At 39.6% G+C, this 23,639-nt stretch overlaps 1 pseudogene; it reads right to left on the bottom strand.

The window, feature by feature from the left end:
- Positions 1-18,419: 18,419 nt before the first annotated feature.
- Positions 18,420-21,938, bottom strand: LOC131223859 (B-box zinc finger protein 19-like; annotated as a pseudogene).
- Between the last annotated feature and the right edge of the window lie 1,701 nt (positions 21,939-23,639).

The following is a 23,639-nucleotide window of genomic DNA, read 5'->3' as shown; positions in this document are numbered from 1 at the left end:
CGGAATCGATCGATAATCGGAATCGGCAAATCGGTCACGTCAATGAAAAATTGGCAATCGGTCATGATAATCGGCCTCATCGCTAATCAGCAATTGGTTACGACAATCAGAATTGGAAAATCGGTCATGTCAATCAGAATCGCCAATCAGTTATGATAAATCGCCTCGATCGCTAATCGGCAATCAGCCACGACAATCGAAATCGATCGATAATCGAAATCGGCAAATCAGTCACGACAATCGGCACTGAAAATCAGCATTGATAATTGGCACCGATAATCAGGGTCGATAATCGATGTCAGCCTCGATAATTAGCATCGATAATTAGTAGATAAACAAATCAAGGTCCATAGATGATCAGCCGATCAACCATAGTATAAAGATCAGCACTCAGTCGTGGTTATATCAAATCCGATAGCACGGAGCCATCCGTCTATGGTGAATGGGGCCCACTTATTTGGGTTAACCCATTAAGGGAATAATGAGAATGGGTCTAACAAGGCCTAAGGGAAGATCACAATGTGGGCATCCAACCATCATTGCCCATCAATGTGGACATCTAACCAACATTACTCCCAAGGAGTGGCCTACATATTGCCAAACATATAATGGGCTCATGACCTTACTTACAATCACAATGGGCCTCATTTACATCACATAGGCCTCATCATATGGGCCAACGTACATCTCATCGGGCCTCGAATACACAACAGGTGGGCCTCGCACTTGGGCCTCAAAAATATCATAACGGGCCTCGCACCTAGGCCTCATCACTGCGCCTCATATGTTAAGTGGGCCACATCACATAGGCCACATTATATGGGTCGCACCATTGGGCTTTATGTATATCAAATAGGTCGCAGTGGTGGGCCTCATATATATCAAGTCGGGCCTGCCCTTATGTATTTTAAGACCCGACCTATTCATAAATAACATAGGGATAAATGAAGTGAAAATAATATTAGCTTAATTGGAAACTACCATGGCCCTTAGAAGTTTGAACGGTGGATGTCACGGTCCACTATTTAAATGGTGGGGCCCACTTGAACTTTAGATTTGACCCATTCCTTTGCTCACACCATAAAATGATATTTCAAATGGTTGAATGGTTTGTATATAACACATTCATCATGATGGGTCTCATAGATAGACGGTGTGGATGGAATAGGTGGGACCCATGGAGCTTGTTGTCGTGTACAGCAGCTGGTGGTGAGGCCCACTACCTGAATATATATATATATATATATATAATATAAATACTATAGCTGCTGCAACTACAGCTTTATACATTAAAGGGCACATATATATAAAATATATAATATATTGTATAATTTTAGCTGTTGCTGTGCAGCGTGCTTATTAAAAGGGAGCAGAGGTGGGTCCCACGTAGGGCCCACCCTTATCAGCTGGTATATGATATTATAAAATATTATAATATAATGTATAATATATTAATATTATATTAATATAATATATTAATATTATATTAATATAATATATTAATATTATATTAAGGAAAATGTAATGTCCAGGCCCTGGACGGCCTGGACGTTCACATGCATCAAGGGAGACCCCACACGTGGGGTGGAACCCACCATCCAGGGACAGTGGACACCACACATACATGATGGTGTGGCCCACTCCAAATGAATGGATGGCGTGGTTGGGTCCCCTGGACCCCACTGTCAAGTCGCACTTCACTGTCAGCCGCCCCCACTAGGCATTCAATGCCAAGACCCCAGCATTGAAAGGAGGTATCTTTCACTCTGCCTACCACTGGAGCTATGGATCTGGGCGTGGATACCTGTCAAGGAGGCCCCACACGGACGTGGGTCCCACCGTCCAGGGGTGGTGGACGGTTTGGATAGAACACATGCACTATGGTGTGGCCCCACACATGGGGTGGAGGGCGTGGATGGGTCACATGGACGCCACTGTCAGCACACACTTCACTTCCTAGCACACCCATTGTCAGTCCACACTTCACTGCTAGTGCACCCCATGTTAGTCCACACTTCACTGTTAGTGCACGTCCAGCGTCCCTGGACGCTGGATAGTGTGCATACAACACAAGCATCATGGTGGGTCCCACATGGTCGTGGCCCACCTGATTTGATCATTCTAATATTTGTGTTTCCCTTTCATCCGGGCCTGTGTGACCGCCCGGTCATGCAAGCCCCAAAAAAAGGATCAAGGTGGCCCACTATTTGGATGGCTTGGGTAAAATACACACATCATAAAATGGGTCATGATCATGGTGAGAGAGAGAGAGAGAGATAACGGAGGGGCCCCGCCACTATGGGCCCCTCTTAGATACAAGCATATATCAAAGTGGGTCCCACATATATGGACCCTTAAATCAAAAGAAATGAACGAAAGACAAAAATCCAAGATCACCCCATCTTCTTCTTGCTCCCTAGGCTTCCTTTGCTCCTTAACTTTGATCCTAACGGAAGAGATGGAGTTTGGATGGTTGAGATAGGAGATGAGGGGGTTAGGAAGTGGGTCACACATAAAATCTTCTCATGGAGGTTTGAAAAATGCTTGGACATGGGATTATTTTTTTTCTTGTGGTTTGGGTTGCTTGGAAAGGAAGGGAGAAATAAGAGAGAGAGAGAGAGAGAGAGAGAGAGAAGATGGGATGGAGTGATGGATGGGAGAGAGAGGGATGGGTGGTGTAAGAGTTTGTTGAGTTTAGGGGTAGGTTGTGTAAGAAGGGGTATGGGCTTGTGTAAGAACTTTTGACTTTAAGGGTTGCTTGGGGATGGATGTGAGGTGATGGTGTACTTGACATGTACTTGATCCTTGATGGGATTGATTGATTAATGCATGTGACATGTCGTAGAGATTCTCTTGGATTTTACAACGCACATCGTTTTCCTCAAACTGAACGCGAGCCCACATCTCCTGGCCAGGTATCAGATCAGTATGTAAGATGTGGGATTGGAACCGCGGCGACAGTGCGGTCACAATAGTACAAGTCTCGGATTAAGCTGACTCAAATCTATGGGATACGACTTAGGGTCATGGGCAAACGTTGATTATAGGTCGCAGGTTGTCGAAATTCGACGGGAAGGATCACGGGAATTAACGAAATAATATGAGCTAAGATACGGCCCTTAAAAGTGGTGCACAAATCGATATAAGTAATTTGTGATGCGTGTTACATTACTTCCGGGATTGGATGTCACAAATAGTCGCTCCATGAACAAATCGTATTAGGTAATTCATCTGACTCATGTGTTGTGCCACCTCGAGGTGTTCATGTAAATTCATAGTAGCATCGGCCATGACGGCGAATATCCATAGTTATGGGATGCGAGTTGAGTCGGGTTTTCCATGAATTGCATTTCACATTGTGATGATCATTACGTATGATGATCCGCACGCACTTTGATAGGCATGCATCTCATGTAGGTTGTTTGTGCATGCTGATATCCCTCTTAGTAATGGAGTATGAGGTGTATTAGAACCTTTACATTACTTTATATCTCTCTTGAATTATTGTTAATCTTAAAGGATGACCATCACTATGAGTAGGGCGTTGACCCTCTCCAACTATACGGACGATGCAGGTGACGTACAAGTTAAGGATCTAGAAGACCAGCCTTCGATAGAAGGCTTTACGAAATAGAATAGGAATATTAGTTTATGATTCATTTTCTTTACACTTTTGCTATGCAACTCAGATACTATAACAAGCTCCCAGTGTGAGAGTATTTGACAATTTATTTGATTATGGAATGAGAGATGCAGTTAATTTTATTATTGTGAATGATTACCATTACGACTGTAATTGGATGTGATCTAGATAAGAGAAATCTCAAGGCTAGCCCTCAAGACATCCACTTCTTACATTATTAACACCCGATTTCCTCAGGCACGAGTATGAACTCTGGCCGTGAAAATTTGGGATGTTATAAGACTAGTAGGCTGTGGATGTGGATTATGTTGGTAATGTTGACAATAGAACATGGACTTCAGATTACTCATTTGTGTTAGTGGGTGGAGCGATCAGTTGGATGTTGAAGCTTTAATCTGTCATTGATCTTTCCACAACTGAAGTAAAATATATGACAGTGACAGAAGCATTCAAGGAAGTTGTTTGCCTCAAAGGGATGATAAATGAGTTGGGGCTTCATCAGGAAGTCCTACCACTACAATTTTTTTCATACCAAAGTCGATAGTTGTGTGTTGGTTTTCCCAACAGCTAAAAGTCATTGGCGAAACATAATAACCCATCGGCAAAAGCTATGAGGTTTTTAATGGTGGACATTCAGTCATTACTTTTTTCCTTTTGGTGTGGTCCACTTGAGATTTGGATTTGGCTCATTTTTGGGATCAAGCACTAAAATAATCTTAAGAAATGGATGGATGGCATGGATAAAGCACACACATTATAGTTGGCCCCACATATCACCGGCCTCTAGCCACCTTGTTGGGGCATAAATTAAGAAGAAAGAGAAAGTAGAAAGAAATAGTGATAATAGAAGAAAAGAAAGTAATTACGCACATCATAATATTGTTATGCAGCATGTAATAGGATTGTGGATAATGGTCCATTGCGCAGGGGTAAGGATAGCTTGTCATTTGAGCAATGGGACATGATAATGGTCCATTGTGCAAGGTGCAATGGGAGTTTATTTCTCATGCAATGAAGATCTATTGTGACGAAATTGGGGTTCACATGTGTGGTTACCTATAAATACCCTTTCCCCCTCTTCATTAATTCATTCGCAAACATCAGAGCCTTAGAAGATCCATCAAAAGTCCAAGACTCTTCGTAGGTATTTAGCAGGGCAGAATGACACATGTTGCGCCAAGTGCAACAAGAAGTCTGGGGTCCATTGTGCCAAGCACAATAGTGAAACCAAGGTCTATTGTGCGGTGCGCAACAGGTCATAGTGAGACTAAGGCTCCAAGATCAAGTCAAAGATGCTTTTAAACAGCGATTTCTTGATAATTCATTCAGAAAGACAATCAATCTAAGATTCTTGAGTTGAGAAGACATAATATTTTTAAAAGGACCACCGGATCAACGCGATGATTTTGTCATTAAGAAGAGTACATTCCAAGCTGAAATACTGCCGAAATTGACATTCAAATAAGCTTTATTATCATAATATTTCATCATAATTGTACATTTCACCTTGGAATCAAGGAAAATATGAGGATATAAACGAATCTTAAATACATAAAATATCTCATGATGATTGTTCTCTTATTTTTTTTTTCTTTGTTATTATTGAATCAGACATCATGATGAAAAAGCCTCAACAGGCCATGTTTCCTCTCCATATATCGAATGAAGATCAAATTCATACAACATATGGCTATTCCTTTAGAAAAAATCCTCCAAATCATTGATGGGTATCAATTATCACTAATTATTCAATTATTGCCAAGAATGGTATTATCATCAAGATGATATATCACGTAATCTCACTACAAATATACACATATCATTTATGATAGTAGAGAGCGCCTGTGAGGCTAACCATGTACAAGACCAATGTCATCTGTTTGGCTTCTAGTAGCATTATGAGGGAGGTGAAAGAAAATGCCCTCTCATGAATGGGTTAAACCTTGAAGGCAAAGAAAAATCGAGTTACAACTTGTGCTCTTTGGCTCATCCATTGATAGGTCAACCATGCGTAAGACCACCCAGGTTCCTGGCTTGATTTCAATAGAAACTCATGGGGAATGATTGATCTCTGAATGAGCTACCCCCTCATTGATGGATTGGGGGCCTTGGATTTGGTACCATGACATGTAGTCTTGTGTGCCCCGCGAATTCTAGAGAGTTATCCTACATAGCTCACAACCCCGATAGCTTCACTGGACCCATCTGATGGACCGCGATCTATGAACTCCTCAACTGCAGTGGTTCAACGAACTCTTAAGAGTTACAGAGACCATTTGTGTAAGTCTCCTAGCTCCAACTACTTAAGAGCCTAAAAATTTATGATTGCTCCAGCTACTCAAGAGCTTAAACTATGTGTAGCGCCTTAAGAACTAATTAAACATTAAACTAGCTCCACCCATCAAAATAAATACCATATAAGAGATACTAACAAAAGAATGAATTGTTACCGCATTGTGTTTCGAATTACATATCTTGTCAAATATGCAATCAAAAGTCTTAAATTGATGAACGAGAATTTAACATGTATATATGTTCATCTCACCATGCTCCTGATTATAAAGAACATGTTTATCAATGATCATTCTGAAGAAAACATTGAAATTCTATTTATATGAAAGTTGTAATGCATGATTAGATTCAAAATTATTACAAGTTTTTGGAAACACCTAAAGCTATCATATATCTTTGTAAATCTTGTTTCAATTGAACTTAAGCTACAACAGTCGCCAATTTGGCTTTGAGGATAATTCTGGCCTGATTAGGTGCATCAACCAATTCTTTCTCCAAAGAAACAACCGTTATTTCGTTCTTGGCAATTTCAAACAAACATTTCAAGCTCAGTGATGTGAATGTTAACCTCTATGTCTGCTTTGACTTTGCTTATGTTCAATTCCTCCTCTTGCTCTCAAATCTCGAGCTGGACGATTTTCTCTTTAAGATAGGTTATCTGCTCTCCGATGATCTTCTTGTTTTTCTCAGAAGCCTTCAATCATTCTTGAAGAGACTTGTATTCGTCATTATAACCAAAAACGACAGCTGTAGCTTGAGAAACTTTTTCCTTAAGTGATAACAATTCCCTTTGACGCTTTAAAATCTCGGGTGCGATAACCACTTTACATGTTGACTCCAGTTGACGCAACGAAGCATAGAAATGTGTTAAAGAGTCATGCAAAGGAAGGATGTTTATATTTGCCATCTTCATTTGCATGATCAAGAATAACTGGGGCATTGCTCGGAAAGGGCCACTGTTCGGGATCTCTGAACATACAAGTGAAAGTAGAAAGGGCATCTTTGAAAAGGACGAGCATGTAAGGAGGAACCTTTTCCAGTGAGAGCTTGTCTAATATCGTGGCTATTGAATTCGAACTTGCTGAGCCACTGAAAGAAGGCATAACTACAACGGAAAGAGAAAAGATAATGTAACAATAATAAAAGTGTAAAGAACTAAGATAGATGAAAGGGTACTTAATATATATATATATATATATATATATATATATCTATGTGTGTGTGTGTGTGTGTGTGTGTGTGTGTGTGTGTGTGTGTGTGTTTTGTAAGTGCTATTAACTTAAACACACATAGGTTGTCAAATTTCATGAGACAAAAGTACTTTGAGTTCATATCACAAGTATGGAATCACAACTACTCTACACGACTTATGATTAACTCAAGATCGGCACATCTTCTTAAGAAATCAACACCCGTATTCACGACAATATCAAGTCAAAGTTCAAGAAAAGTTGACTCATATTTTTGTTAAAACAAAGGTGGTATAACCCTAGAAAGACCTTAGGATTAGGTACTTTCAAAACTTCTATCTTAGGTTTTTATAAGTGTTTTTGCTAAGGAATTCGATCAACCTAACTTTTGGTTCGGCCAGCCCAACTTCAAGCCCAAGCAAAATAATAACTTCTATTGAAAATTCGGCTAACTTAAATTCTGGTTGGACTAGCCTAAGCTTGAAATTTGGCTAGCCCAAGAAAGTTCGGGTGAAATTCTAGCAATGTAATCTTTTATTATTTGCGAGAAATCAGCTAGCCGAGTGGCAAATTCGGCCAGCCAAATTTGTCCTCAGTCCAGCTAAAATTTAGATAATTCTTATAATGCATAATCCGAGGGCCGTTGGAATGAATCTGGTGAACGCCGGTCAACCGAATCCAGTCTTAGTATAGTCAAAGATTCAACCTCTTTGCCTATAAATTGAAGTTTTCTCTCATTCCAAATTACAATGAAAATTACTATAATTCTTCTGTAAGAAAGAGAGAGAGGCTCAAGTCCTCGGCAACCTATCTTTTAGTATTTATAAATTTAATTTATAGCTTATTCAATTCCCTTATCTCTAGATCATTTTAATCTTATTCTAAAAGGGTAAACTATACTCTTCTTTGAGATCTAAGAGAATTGCATCAAGTAGCATTCTGGTTTTTCATTTATAAAATCTGTAGAACCTTAGAGTCTTTCTATTCGATTGAACACTGCGACATCTACGTTCAAGAAAGAAGTCCTGCTACAAGCTTCTATCACGTCTTCGAATCTCCATTTGAAGATAAGTACATTTACTGGATTTCTTTTAAGGTTTTTCTAAGATAGCCTGTGAAAATCTTGGTGAGGTTTTTTCTGAGATAGCATATGAAAATCTCATATGGGTTTGTATTTATGATATCCCGTGAAAATCACAAAAGGGGTTTCTATTTGTGATAGCCCGTGAAAATCACAAAAGGACTTTTATTATGATAACCCGTGAAAATCATAAGGAACTGTATCTGGTTGATAAGGTGACCCTATGAAAACCATATTATCATGAAAGCCAAAATTACGAGAGTCGTAATTTTGGAAGTGGAGTAGGTATGGTTATTTTTAAGTACCGAACTACCATAATTCCTTGTACCGTGTGATGAATGCTTTATTGTTTTTGGTGATTGGATGTTATTTACTATTTCATTCTTGTGGTGAATGTTGTAATCATTTTTATATTCTCTTGCATGTTTGAAAGATTGATTTTAAAGACATTCGTGAAATAAAGTTGTCTTGCGTAATACTTTATGTAAAGGTTATCCTACGAATTATTTGGAATTAAGGTTTCAATACTCAAGCGATTGAGATATTTTGTAATCTTTACATATTTTGCATTTATTTTAATTATTTGGCATTGTCTTATTCACCCCTCCCCCCCTTCGGACATCTTTAGCTCTCCCTTTTCATACATGCTAGTTTTGGGGGTAGGATGTAACATCTCAAAATTTTCGCAACCCGAGTATATACTCATGCCTAAGAATTTCGGGTGTAAATAATGTATAAATTAGATGCTTTAAAAATCGCACCATTTTTTTTCATTTAGATCACATCCAATTACATTCATGAAAGTAACCATTCACAAGAAGAAAATCGACTATGTTTATTATTTCATTAGAGTAAAAGAATTTAACAAATTATCAAATGTCCTTTCAATGGGAGCTTATTACATTATCGAGTTTACAATGAAAATATAAAACTAAATCATAAAATTATCTTCTTATTCATTTAGTATAATCTTCCATAGGGGGATTGTCAGGCCCATGTTCTAATGATCGTTCCGTTCCATAGGATCCCATGGTCCTCCCGGTCGAATTCTGGCGACCTGCGACATTTTGATTTCATTTGCGCACGACCCTGAGTCCCATCCTATAAACTTGAGTCAACTCAACCTGAGACCTGCGCCATCACCGCGATTCCTGCACCACGCCTTGTGCGCCGATCTGATGCTAGATCATGAGATATGGGCCGTGCATGATCATGGTCGTGGACCGCACGTTGCGGGACCCACCTATCCCATGGCACATTTTCCTAAGCCAATATGAGGATGACCTCACCCTAACCTACACCTAGCCACCCTAACCTACCCTAGCCACCCTAGTCCCATGCTTGCTTATAATCATGCTTTTTTCTTCCCCAAACTCATAATTACCTTCCAAGTAATCATTTCTCTCTATTTTCTTCCTCTCTCCATCCCTCTTCCTTCTTCATTCTCCATTACTAGAGCTTGGGACTCCAAGCAACTCCAAAAAAATCCAACAACTCTTTCTCCCTAATCCCCCATATCCAACCTTAAAAAATCAATCTCGACCCTTCATTCTCACTCCTTGGAGCATTGGAAACCATTGGTGGAAGAAGGATAAGAAGATTTGAAGATGGGTACATCTTAGGTTTAGTTTCTTTTATTTTCTCCATGGATCTTCATTCTATTCTTGCTTGAGGGCATGTAGGACCCACCAATCAATGGTAGAGATCCTATTTTACCCCCTAGGTGTGGCCAATGGCCCACCTTGGTTGCATGCACAAGCCATGATGGGGCCATCCTCCATAGACCCCATCATGATGTATTATTTGATTTAGTTCATTAATTGTTCAACTAGACCCTTAAATTTCATAGTGGGGATGGCATCCCCACCTCAAATTTTCTATATTATAGAGCCCATGCATGCATGGGACCCTTATGATGATCATGATGTATGGTTTGGATCTTTTGAGGGGCCCATAGTGGCGGGGTCCCCTCCCTTTGGCCGGTCTCTCTCTCTCTCTCTCTCTCTCTCTCTCTCTCTCTCTCTCTTCTTCTTCTTCTTCTTCTTCTTCTTCTTCTTCTTCTTATGGTGATGATAATGATGTGTGTGTGGCCCACTTAATATGATCAAAAATCTGGACTGTCCAAATTTCTTTTTGGACGTCTAGCAAATGAGGCCCACTTGCTGTCTATTTCGGGTCAGCCCAGATAGAGGGAAAATCACAAATATCAGACTGATCAAGCCTTGGTGGATCACTCATTTGGGACCCACCTAGTAGTACTTCACCCAGGCCAATCGTACAGGGCAAGGAGTGGGCCTGCCTGGATGATGTGTTCCATCCAGGCCGTTTGTCTGTTAGACATCCAGGACGCCTGGATGGGAGAAGGGGCAACACAAATATCAACTTTATTTAAAGCTGAGGTGGGCCACATGTGTGGACCCACCTTTGATGTATGCACCCCATTTATGTGGGGCCCATGTGATGTGTGGGTTTATCCCAGCCGTCCGTCCAGCAAAGCTGGGACAGCGGGCCCCACTACAATTGGTGTCAGTAAGTTCAGTGGTCCCATCACGAGGTATGTGTTATCTCCATACCGTCCATCCATGCAACGTATGGGGCCCACCCCACACATGTTGCACGTGTGGGATGGGTCCCACCTTACTGTACATATTCTAAATCCACTATCCATCTGCCAGGGACAGTGGACCTCATCTCTGATGCATGTATTTTATGCAAACCGTCCGTCTGTTTGAGGACGGTGGGTCCCACTACTGACTAACGTCACAATTTCTATGAGACCCACCTTGATGTTTGTATTCTACTTTTGCACCATCTATGGATTGGGATGGTGCTATGGGACGCACCATGATATATGCTTTGCAACCACGCCATCCATCTACCTTGGACGTGGGCCCACCCCACATGTGTGACACTTGTGGGTGGGTGGGACCCACCTTGATGTATTTATTTTATATCCACACCGTCCACTGGATTAGGACGGTGGGACGCCAGCCGTGATGTTTGTGTTCTATACATGCCGTCCACCTATATGTGGGGCCGACCGTGATGTATTGGCCTTAACCACGTCGTCCATTGCTGGTGGGGCCCACCTTTAATGTATGTGTTTGATCTACACCATCCAGGTTGCTGGATGGTGGGCCCTGCATGATGTATGTGTTATATAAACACCGCCCATCCACGTGGCTCCTGCATGATGTACGTGTCTTATCAGCGCTGTCCAAGTCCATCTTGTGGACCCCACAATCTAATGTGTATGAGGCCCAATATGATGTCTATGAAGCCCAAATGTGAGGCCCAATCTGATGTGTATGAGGCCCAATAGGATGTGTTTGAGGGCTTTATGTGAGGCCTAGTATGATGTATGCGTGACCCTTATGTGAGGCCTAATATGATGTATTTGTTGCCCATTTGGTGAGGCTCATTGTGATGTATTTGTGGCCCATTTGGTGAGGCCCATTATAATGTATATGTGGCCTAGGAGTGAGGTCGATGTGATGTATATGAGACCCATAGGATAAGGCTCATTGAGAAGTATATTAGGCCTTTGCGAGAGGCCTATTGTGATGTACATTAGGCCCTTTATGTGAGGCCCATTATATTGTGTATGAGGCTCATGTCTGAGGCCATGGGCCCACTATGTGTTAGGCTCTATGTGGGCCACTCCTTAGTAGCAATATTGGTTAAATGTCCACATTGATGGGCAATGATTGTTAAATGTCCACATTGGGACCTTCCCTTATTTCATGTTAGGCCCATTCTCATCATTCTCTGAGTGGGTTAACCCAAATCATTAGGCCCCATTGATGTTACATGGTCTATCATCGTTGTGGATGGATGGATCCGTGCTATCGGATTTGGTATATCCACAGCCGAGGGCCGATCTTTATTTATGGTTTAGATCAGTTGTTCATCTATGGACCCCGCCTTTCATTAATGTCAATTATCAATGCTGATTATCAATGCCGATTATGAGTATGTGACAGTATAGCATCATGATATATGCCCATACGCATCATCTTCATGACTGTTATGAGATGAGATTGATCATTACATATGCCATAGGGCAGGTTGTTTATGAGACTCCCTGATAGGCGAAGTCGTCCCACATGAGCACACGATATGCGCAGGATTGATGCATGATTGGACTGTGTGACTCATGCATCTTGCATTGTGTGTTGTGATTATTGTACGCCCTAGCGACATCTGGGCTATAGCCTCCACAAGTATATCATGGATGGCAGGTTTGGACACCGAATATCTTCTCTTTACATGGAGCACGAAGGATGTCCCCAGGTGAAAGTCCCTAAACCTGATAGTACCAGAAGATGCTCCAACGTCGAAGCTAAGTGGATGTATGAGCACACGAGTGCCGTATACTAGTAGGCCACATTTCCTACCGTGTCATGGTTGGTTGGAATGGGGTGTGGCCTTATCCGCCCGAGTGAGGGGGTTAAGCTAGGCTAAGTTTGACCAGCTCGCAAGTAGGTCCGCTACCAACAAGCCGGGCTGATATTAATAGGCAGGTAATGAGGTCTCTTTCACTTACTTGGTTGCACAACTAGGGAGGTGGCAGCTAACGTGGAGTGCACTAGACCCCTATGATATTAATATTCCAAAGATGAGTTGTACTAATATGTGGTCGCTGAGGAGGATTGGTATGTTAGAGTTGCATCTTGCATATGACCTTGGCCATGTAAGCCTTGCATCGCATGACCTTGGTATGGCCGATAGCATTCATGCTTTGCATCGCATAGCCTTGGTACGGCTGATTACATTCATGGACTTACCAGTATATTCTGCATTACTCTGATATTACATCCTGAGCATGCTTATAATGCGAACACACTTTCACCACCCTCTAAGCTTTCTATAAACTTATACATGATTGATGCATGCAGGTGACGCTAGGACGTAGCCGTAGCTTAGCAGGAGCAGGAGTGTGCAGTCAAGCTTCTGGAGAGTTGTTATTGTTATCAATGTATTCCCTCTATGCGTATTGTACTTTAAAGTTTTTTTTATCATAGTGGATTTTGTGATGGAGTTCTGGTTATTTATTCATAGGTTATGCTTATAGTTATGATAATTATGAAACCAGTTTATGATCTAAATCATCCTTTTAGGGTCCCAGGATCGAAATCTAGTGTATTGGTGCTGGGAGCCGGGAGTGGGGCACTACGGAGACTATCGACGTCGGATTCGGCGATCGAAAATTTTGTGAGGCCGGTTTCCGAGTTTGGGGCTTGACAGGGATGGTCCTCTACGTCCTCAATCTGTTCATTACCTGCATCATCTGTACAGTTAGAGAGGGTCAATACCCTAGTCATAGTGATGGCTATCCTTTAAGATTAACAATAATTTCAAAGATTCATAAAAGTAATGTAAGGGTTTGGAGATGTCTCATACTCCACCACTACGAGAGGTATAAAAACATCTCAAGGCGACACACTAATATGATTGAGGGATTTACGTGACACAATGTGTTCATGGAGTGACTATTTGCGACATCCAATCCCAAGAACTGATGTAACACGCATGGCAATTTACTTACATTGATTGTACACCACGCCAACCAACCCATGGAATTACGTGCCGACCAAGAGGGCCACTATGCATTACGTCCATGATAATATTTGAATCACTAGCTACGATACCTCTAACACATCACTTGCACCGATGAAGAGATAAATTCAATCATTGGACTTTTGAAATTCGAAGACACATGCCCAAGCCTTAAAGAGAGGTAACACAAAGCTAACATAATAAAGAAAAAGAGTAGCATTAAGCTAACTTAACAAAATAGAAGAGTAGCAATGACTAACTCAACAAAAGAAGAGAGTAGCAATGGCTAACTTAACAAAAGAGGAGAGTAGGGCTAACTCAACAAAATTGGTAAAGACAAGGGCAAGACTTGTATCCGTCGCCCCACATAAATTAATAAAGATCACACGTGATTAACCAATATTCTCAAAGGATAAATAATTGTTGGTGGTAAATTAAACAATTGCAGAGAAAGAATCATACACTACAAGAAAAATGGGTAAAGGCTACGGCCAAAAACCGTAGCTAAAGACCTTTTGCTACGGATCTAGTCCGTAGCACGTCTGTTGCTATCGGTGGGGTAGATAAAGGTAAAAAACCAATTGCTATAGATTACATCGTAGCAATAGATATCAATAGCTACGAATAAAAGCCGTAGCTATAATTTCTGTAGCGATATGTAACTACACCTACAGATTCAATCTGTAGCAATAGATATCACTAGTTATGAATAAAGGCTGTAGCTATACTTTCAATAGCGAAATATACCTATGGCTACAGATTAGATCCATATCAGTAGATATCACTAGCTACGGAAAAAATCAGTAGCTATAATTTCTGTAGCGAAATGTACCTATGAGTACGGATAGTATCAGTAGCTAAAAGTGGAATAAAATTCGTAGCAATATGTTGTAGTTGGCAATAGCTACGGTTTTCAGAACAATAGCTACGGCCAAAATTTGTAGCTATTTTAAAAAAAAATTGTAATAATGATGTCTGTTTCCATTGCAAGAACCTGTTGTGATTGATAACTCATCTAAGCTTAATGTTGATAGGAATAGTACATAAAATGCAATCAGGAAAAAAAAATGATGCATTTATTACAAATAGCAATTAAATCATATAATGCATCCCACATTCACATTTTTAAATAAACAATACTTCACTTTGCTCAACCTATCATAAGAATTACAACTAAGGTGTGCCCTCATGTGCAAGAAACAAATACACTGCAACGCAGTAAACACCCTCCATATAATGCAATAATGCTCACGTTTTTACAGAATTTTCTTCCTTCAGATGGTCAATTTCAGCAAATGAAGAAGATAGAGCTTCTTCTTTCCCTGAAACTGCAGATGTAACTTCTATGGACTTTGACATAAGATCACTTTCAAATTCTGAAACCCTTCCCTTGTGAAAATGAATTTCATCCTCCAGTGACTTCTTTAGCTTGTCAGCCTATATAAAACAGCATTTGTAGACATAATCAAACAAGCATGCCTTTATACACATCTAAAGAAAGAAAGACAAAAAAACACTTATATAGGAAGAAATCAAAAATGTACCTGCTAATCTTCTAAACTATGGCAAAATCCAACATGAGTAATTTGGTTTGATGGACTATTGGTTTGTGTAACATTATATAGGAAGAAATCAAAATATAGTGAGAGGAGCAATGAAACTAAATCTCCAAGCAATTGTATTCTACAAAAATAATAAATTAAAAGTTTTGAGAAGAATAATACGAAAAATAGAAACCCAATTTAGGAAACAGATAACAAAATTCAAAAATCAAAAGAACAAAAACAACACAAAAGCAAATTAATATACAAACCCCTCAATCAGTACAAATGATATTAGGAAGTAATGGCATCATTTTTGTTAAATCAGTATTCTTACTTGAGCTAATGGTTGAAATGGTGGGCCACATTATGAGATGGGCCATGCCCAAATTTCCCCACATTGGGCAACCTATAGTTCACATCAAATGTGGCCCAATCAAACAGTTAGAATAATCTAATGGGCGAAACTTTTATCGCATTTCCCATCAACAACATGGCCCGTCACATGAACAAGTCTGTCGGATTGCCAACTAGTGGGACCCACATGTACAATTCATTGCACTAATCACTCTGTATACACAGTTAACTAAGAACATCACCAGAACAATCACAATCAAAATCAGAACCAAAATCATAACAGAAATTCAAATAAAAAGAACAGAATTGAAAACACCAAGCAATACGACAACATTCAACAATCAAATTTTAGTGGCTTAATAAACATTAAATGACACTTGAATTGGATATTCACCAGTTTAAACAGAAACTATACCAACTTCATCTTTAATTAGTTCTAATTGCTGAAATTTATGTGAAATGTTATTTCTAACCAAAGAGACGTTTAGGGAATTCAAATTACAACTTCTATTACGGTCCCCTACATTTAGGGAGTGTTAAAATTTATAGGTTTAGGTTTTGGTTAAGGTTATAGGTTTAGGTTTAGGTGTAGGTTATAGGTAGGTTATAGGTTATAGGTTTGGGTTTAGGTTATAGGTTATAGGTTTAGATTGAGGTTATAGGTTATAGGTTTAGGTTTAGGTTATAGGTTATAGGTTTAGGTTTAGGTTTAGGTTTAGGTTTAGGGATTTGAGAATAGGTTTAGGTTTAGGTTTAAGTTTAGGTTTAGGTTATAGGTTATAGGTTTAGTTTATAGGTTATAGGTTTAGGTTTAGGTTAAGGTTATAGGTTTAGGTTTAGGTGTAGGTCATAGGTAGGTTATAGGTTTAGGTTTAGGTTTAGGTTTAGGTTATAGGTTTAGATAGAGGTTATAGGTTATAGGTTTAGGTTTAGGTTTAGGTTTAGGTTATAGGTTTAGGAATTGCGGTTCGGGTTCGGGTTTGGGTTTAGGTTTGGGGTTTAGGGTTTAGGGTTATAAGTTATAGGTTTAGGTTTAGTTTATAGGTTATAGGTTTAGGTTTAGGAATTCGGATTCGGGTTTGGGTTTAGATTTAGGTTTAAGGTTAGGAAATCATTGTACCCACTATAAATATATGTAGTTTATCTACACTGTCCATCTGCTTTTCCAGATCATTTACGGGGTTGAAACCAAAATTGAATCATATCCAAAACTCAGGTGGACCATACCACAAGAAACAGTGGGTATAATGATTTCCATCATTGAAACCTTTCTAGGGCCTGTAGTGATGTTTATTTATCATCCAACTTGTTCACAAGATCACACAGACAGTAATGAACGGAAAAATAAATATCAGCGGTTCCTACCTTCTGGGGACCCTCGCTCAATATCCGGATAGCTCCGACGCACATCCGGATCTGCTTCATCAATTTCAAGATAATACATAAATACGGGTCTGTCCAAATGGCCAGGCCACCCATATTGTTGTCCATAGGAAATGGACAGCTTCATCATGGTCATAACAGCGGTTCTCACCTTCCAGGGACCCCCGCTCAACATCCAAATAGCTCCGACACAAATACAAAAATAAACTAATTAGGAACTTACAACAACAATTGGGACCCACGGCTTGAGTGATCCAAACAATTGATATGGTGGGTCCATCCATTAATGGCTCATGCACTAAAAATCTCCTGGACTGTAAGATTATACATAGATAATATACAGCATTTTCTTACTTGAATACAAATTGTTGCAGCATATTCTTAGTTAAAATGGTTAGGTTTTCCCACCTGGGAGATTTCCTTGCAATGTTCATCCGCAATGGGGCACATTATATCATCCGTTTAAACCACCCAAACATGGACCCCATGGGTATGAACACATGCAAGATTATACATAGTTAAGTAGTGCATTCTAATTCAGTTTAGCATGATATACGATGTCATGGAATTGTAAAAATTATCGTAAATATACCAATCAGTGCACATAGAACACATGCTACCATCAATAGAAACAGTACTATGGTGACCCCAATGGTGGAGAATAAAACATGAGCTCTCTGGAAAAAGAAGAAAGAAAGAAAGAAAATAAAGGCTAAACAAAGGAAAGCAAATATTCCAAGAAAGACTATACTGATCCTTATAATAATGGAACTTTGAAACATCATAAGAGAAACCAAGCGGAAATTCATAATCTAACAGGAATCCTCTTAATAATGGATTTCATAACCAAGCTGAAACATCAAAAGACATAGTTGTTGCTGACAAACAGGGAGGTGCTAGTACACATCTGTAAATGACAAAGCACAAGCTCCACATGCAGCATGTGTCTGGGATCCAGGTCGTTCATCAGCAGGCCCATGGTCAGTGTCTCCCCGGCTAAAAACAGGGCTAGTCCACTCACTACATGGGAAGCATGTGTAAAATGAATGCAGATCATTGGTTGTCTTTTATAACCAACCATCTCTTTTTTGTGTGAAGAGATGACCCACTGAGGAGACGTGCCTATTTTTGAGCCAGGGGCATTCTAGCATAGTGAAAACCTCGTTCCAATTTTTCAGCTTGGGAATTTCTTAAGAGATTTTCAAATTTTTAAGGGTTTTCTCAAGGTATATTTGGGAAAATGTCACTAAAAAAAATATTTATTGTAACTCAAAAAGACATATAAAATTAAAATACGAATTGATATAACAAAATCATTAGGTTATTACCATTTTTTTTTATTTTACATCTTGATTGATAATATCGCAAAAAAATGCAATATTTAAAAATCATGCTAAGATTTTCACATTCTTGCAATAATATCGTTTAAGTGTATTCCTTGTGATATTATTGCAAGATTTTCAAAATAACAATGTATGGAATTCAGGGAATGCTACTTGCAAGCTGCAACTGCAAAACAAGCACCCAAACACATGCAGGATCCAGGCCACTAATCACACCAACCTTGTAGTGAATTTGCATGATTCCAAAAAAATCAGGCTGTTCAAAATGATACATGTCCAGGAATATAGACTGTTGAAAAGTGGATGGCTGAGGATCCAAATAGCAGTTACACACACAACAGCCCACTTGATGATCGGATGACTAACATAGTCGATTCCCCTGATTTTTGGGCTATGGCTCATCAGTATGATTGTGTAGGCCACTACATATGGGACAAATTGATGGCTGTCCAAGCATGTTTTAGCTGTCCATTTGTTTTCTAGACTTTGCCCCATCTGATGGATATTTGATTGCTAGATTTAACTAGGAACAGGGCCCAATTGATGGACAGCTTGGATCTTGCAGTTGTTTTCTATCTAGGCACATGTGATGGAATGTAAAGCGGTTGTTGTATTGTAAACGCTTGAGATTTTCAAGTCTCATTACATCCTCAAGCATTCAAAGAAAGGATAGTAAGTGCTGAGCAATGGAGTTCAATTGATTTGGAAAATCAAGATGCACTACGTCATAAGTAAATACTGATAGAAGACAAAACATGTACTTAGCACTCCAAAAATTCATACCTTAGCTTTTCCTATTGGAAGGCAGAAACTGGAATCAAGAACTTCCACTGAAACAGGGAAAGATTCTCCATATCTGGAGCATCCCAAAATCAATGTTAATCAGATAAATACTTCAAGTTTCACATGACAAAAATAGTTCCATGTTCCAAGAAATGGTTAAACAAAAAGACCAGTGAACTAACATAAATGAGAAGAATAGAATCTACCTTGCTTACATCTCTAGATCTTGATTGCAAGATCCCACTGGAACTACACTTGCACACTCATGATTGCTATCGCTTAAAGCATTCATCTCCTGCACCTTATGAACACAAAAATACACTAAACTTCACGTAACTAGCAGATTAGTTAACTTTAGCTTCACAACCTCTAAAAAACAAAACCAAAATATACATATCATATTGAAAGCCAATAACATGCATACCTGTGTATTTGAAGGCTGCCCATGAATCCAGTTTGGCCTCGAGTTGAGATCAATCATTGTAGAGGTGATCTTGCCCGGATCTTCTATGTTAGCATCTAGCACTGGAACAGGAGAGACCCCGTGGTTTTGCAAGTTCTCATTCGTTGTCAATTTAGGCAGCTAAGTCTGTTGCCTACTAAATTCAACTGTTTTTGTAGTTTTAAGGCTTGCTCTTCCAAAGGAATGGGTTTGTCCCTTGGAAACTATATTGAAACCAAACAGGTATTAGTTTTGTGAGGTCTCCTACAAGCAAGGATCCAACCCAACGCCCTCTAGAACAGAAACTAACCTCAACCCTTTGCCTCAACAGTAGATATCTTCCATTGGGTTCTTTTACCTCCAACATGCACGGTCATGTCACAGTGCAAGCAAAGGGAACTCCCATCTATATCGCAGTAAAAGAACGCTAAATCCAGTTTCCAAGAATAAAAATAATTTCAATTCTTTCTTAAGTTCAAGGAAAAGGACCTTCATGGCAAAAAATAAATAAAAATGAATGCATACCCGGTGCATTTTCACGTATGTCATAGCGGGAAACACCACTGGGGTTAGCAAATCCTACTCCTACATGTCGGCTGGCAAGCTTGTTACACATGTGAACCTGGCACTCCAATTAGCAGAACTTAGTAAGTTCTAACTAATGGTTACTGCTGCTAAAAATGTTGATTGTTGGTGTAACTTAGTAAGTTCTAACTTAGTAAGGTTGTTACACATGTGAACCTGCCACATGTGAACGTTTCAAATCAACAAAAAAGAAGGAAGTTGTTATTGCAACTTATAGCAAATAAAAGAAAACATATCATCAGCAAAATCTGAACCTCAAGGATGTGCAGAAAGACAGTGAGAGCATAAAGCATAGAGCATGTCAAGTAATTTGCAGCGTCTGAACCTCAAAAAGAATGAGGCATTCGTCCAGTAGCTCGAAAAATAGTCTCATTCGAGTAATGCTTTGTTGTCATGCTTTGACCAGGGATGCATCATCCAGGTTGCGCACAATTTGTGTAATGACAATGAAAATTTCACGCTTTTCGACTGTATTTAGGTTATAGAATAACCAGGTCAAGCATTTTTCCTAGATGGACTGGCCAGTTCATTTTTTTCCTTTTGGGTATAATCACAAATTTTTTTGTTTTCTTTTTGGTACAATCATAATCAGTTGCATGGTATGCAAACCACTGAAAGAAATAAGTCGAAAGCCGGTCCAGCATTTAAAAGGTTGTAGTGAAAGCTTCAAGAGGTATTGATTTAATTATTCAACTGAAATTACATGTAGAAGACGACACTGAAGGTTTACCTGCAAAGTTAAGGGAGTTATAGTTTTTGAGAAGAACCATCTCCCCATGAATGATGACGAAGTCCTTACCTGAAGGTTTCACCATAAATTATCAGAATTCAAAGTGCTTAGTGTTTCATTGGCAGAGCTACAAGAAAGCCATATGATGTGATTCACAATACAAAACAAATACAATTCCGAATATGAAACAAAGAAAAAGCTAAATTAGAGAACTCTAGTAGACCTAATGTTGTGCTAGGTGATTGGAGGGGTGCAACTCCGGCGGGTTGCACTAGGTTTAGGGTCAACCTGAGCTCAACCTGACCTCAACTAGACACTACCTTGTACCTGACCCAACCTGAATTCCAACCTGATGTTCCCAACCCAAACCCGACTTGACCTGACTCAATACACCTGATTATTCCCTACACGACCCAAATTTGTTCAACCCGACCCAAACTTGGGTTGGGTCAATTGGGTTCGGGTTAAGCCAAACCCAACTTGCAACCCTAGGTTACTGGGCTTTGGTGTTATAAATGGTTGATAGCAGGTTGGTGTTGGTATCTCGCAATTCCTCTTTTTCTTCCTTTCTGTTGTTCCCTTCCAAAAAAAAAAAAAAAAACAGAAGAAGTAGAAGAAAGAAAGAAAGATGAGTTTAGATCTTATATTCAGAAAAGGCAGATTTGGCTTGCAGTCGTTTATTCACTGTTTGGCTGAAAGCTCCACTCATCCTCTTAAATGGTAACCCTTATTCAGCTTGAGGTGTTCAGATCCTGGTCTCTTGTTTTATTGAGGCTAAATAAGTATTTATTCTTCATTACATGATAAATGGGAAAAGTTAGCCTTTGTTACCCGAAAGTGCTTTTTTTAATTCTTTATCTAAACCATTTAGCCACTGTCTAATCCGGTGCTTATTGAAGAAATTTATTGGATGGCACGTAGCCATAGTGGTGGAAATTTTGGCAATTGATTTTACAAACTATTTTGGTATTAGTCTGTGTATTTTTGTCCTTGCTGATGTCACCAATATCCAGTTCTATGCCAGTTAATAGAAGATTTATTAATTTCAATTCTATTTTGATGCCAGGGTAAACACTTGCCGGTGATTGGAACGACTAGTGAGGTGGGCTTCCTGGAGTCTGTTGGCATCTGCAATGCTTTTTCAGTCAGTTACAGTGTCCCAACACTGCGAACAGCAGATGCTAAAAGGGTAAAACGAATTAAGAATGAGCATGAGGAACTGAACAAAGAATAGGAAATCATGAATAAGGATAAAGACCTGCCTTTATCAAAAGGACATTAATGTCATTCAAGTAGTCTCTAAATCATGGGCAAGCATTCAACACTAACTGAAAGATACCCCTGGGATTTGTAGAACTGCAGCTCTGTTGGCAGGCTAGATCTAGGCAACATCATAACCACTTTTCAGCCAAAAGCCAGAAGTATCTGTGCCTTAAATCCATCCCAGGAGCCTGCTTTTCGAGGGTGAATTGATTCTTAAGATAGTATATTTCCAGAGATAATGCTTGACTGTTCTTATATGTATGTGTGTGCATGTATATATGCCAACGGTCAGCCAATAACCTGACAGAAATACAAGACTGTGTTGCAAATAGCTGACTTTCATCTCACCTCAAAGTGGTATGGTGGAGGCAAGAGGTGTTCTTTTTCTTGCCAGAAAATTTTAGTTTGATCCAAGAGTTTGGACGCTTGAATAGATAGGCTGCTGCTACTGGATGTATCAATTGATGATCCCAGTGTACCTGCTTCTACCTGGAAGGCTGGAACACAGCACCACACATCTAGGAAATGGGATTTTCTTTTTAGAATAGCAAATCGTTGACATTCTAACCTTTGGAGAAATAACCATGCCTCTTAATTTCGTACATAGACAAAACTGTAATTGTTTGAAATTACTTTGGACATCCTTATTTTGATAATTCCTTCTCTCCAGGTTTTGGAACAACTCAGCATGTTTGATGCAGATCATATTGATACAGCAGCTGAATCGTTGAACAATGTATGCTTCGATTACTCTCTCTTGCATGAGCATGGATTATATGCATTCATACAATGCAGTTCATATATATTTTTTAAAAGGAAGCATGATGAAATGGTACAGGAGCATGGATTATATGCATTCCCAACCTTTAAAAAAAAGTTGGGAATGTGATTATTCCTAACCCGATCAAACCCAACCAGAATTTCAAACAAGGTTGGAGTTTTCCAACCCTAACCCAATACCAGGACCCTGACAACCTGACCCAACCTGACTCATGTTTGGGTTGATGCGAACCCAAGTTGCAGCACTAATCTCGATCACCTTGAGGGACTGAGCAAACTGACACTTGTTTAGGATCCAGACAGCCCTTCAAATATGCAAATGGTCTGGATACCACATTGTTGATCCCACATGGAATTTGGGCCCTGAGAAAGAGTACACTTGCCAAGGATAAGGAACTAACAATTCTCACCTCTGATGGCCATATGAAGGTAGCTCAAAGTGGCAATATGCTTAATACTCGATGCAGTGTTTTAAATTGTGCAGACGGGATGGGGTAGCTGTCTGAGAGGCTCATTATAGATGGCTTAAAGTGACAACATAGTTATTTTGATGCAACATTCTAAGTGAACATTTCACTCCAAAACTAAGGTAACCAAATGAATAAAAGAAACTTCCATTGCTCTTAAAGAAGCATCTCAATGTTTCTCCATTGGAATTTAGGACTAG

This window comes from Magnolia sinica, chromosome 13 (assembly GCF_029962835.1).
Source record: "Magnolia sinica isolate HGM2019 chromosome 13, MsV1, whole genome shotgun sequence".
In the NCBI taxonomy this organism is placed as follows: Eukaryota; Viridiplantae; Streptophyta; class Magnoliopsida; order Magnoliales; family Magnoliaceae; genus Magnolia; species Magnolia sinica.
The sequence above is the reverse complement of the archived record's forward strand: the minus strand, read 5'-3'. Positions and strand labels throughout refer to the sequence as shown.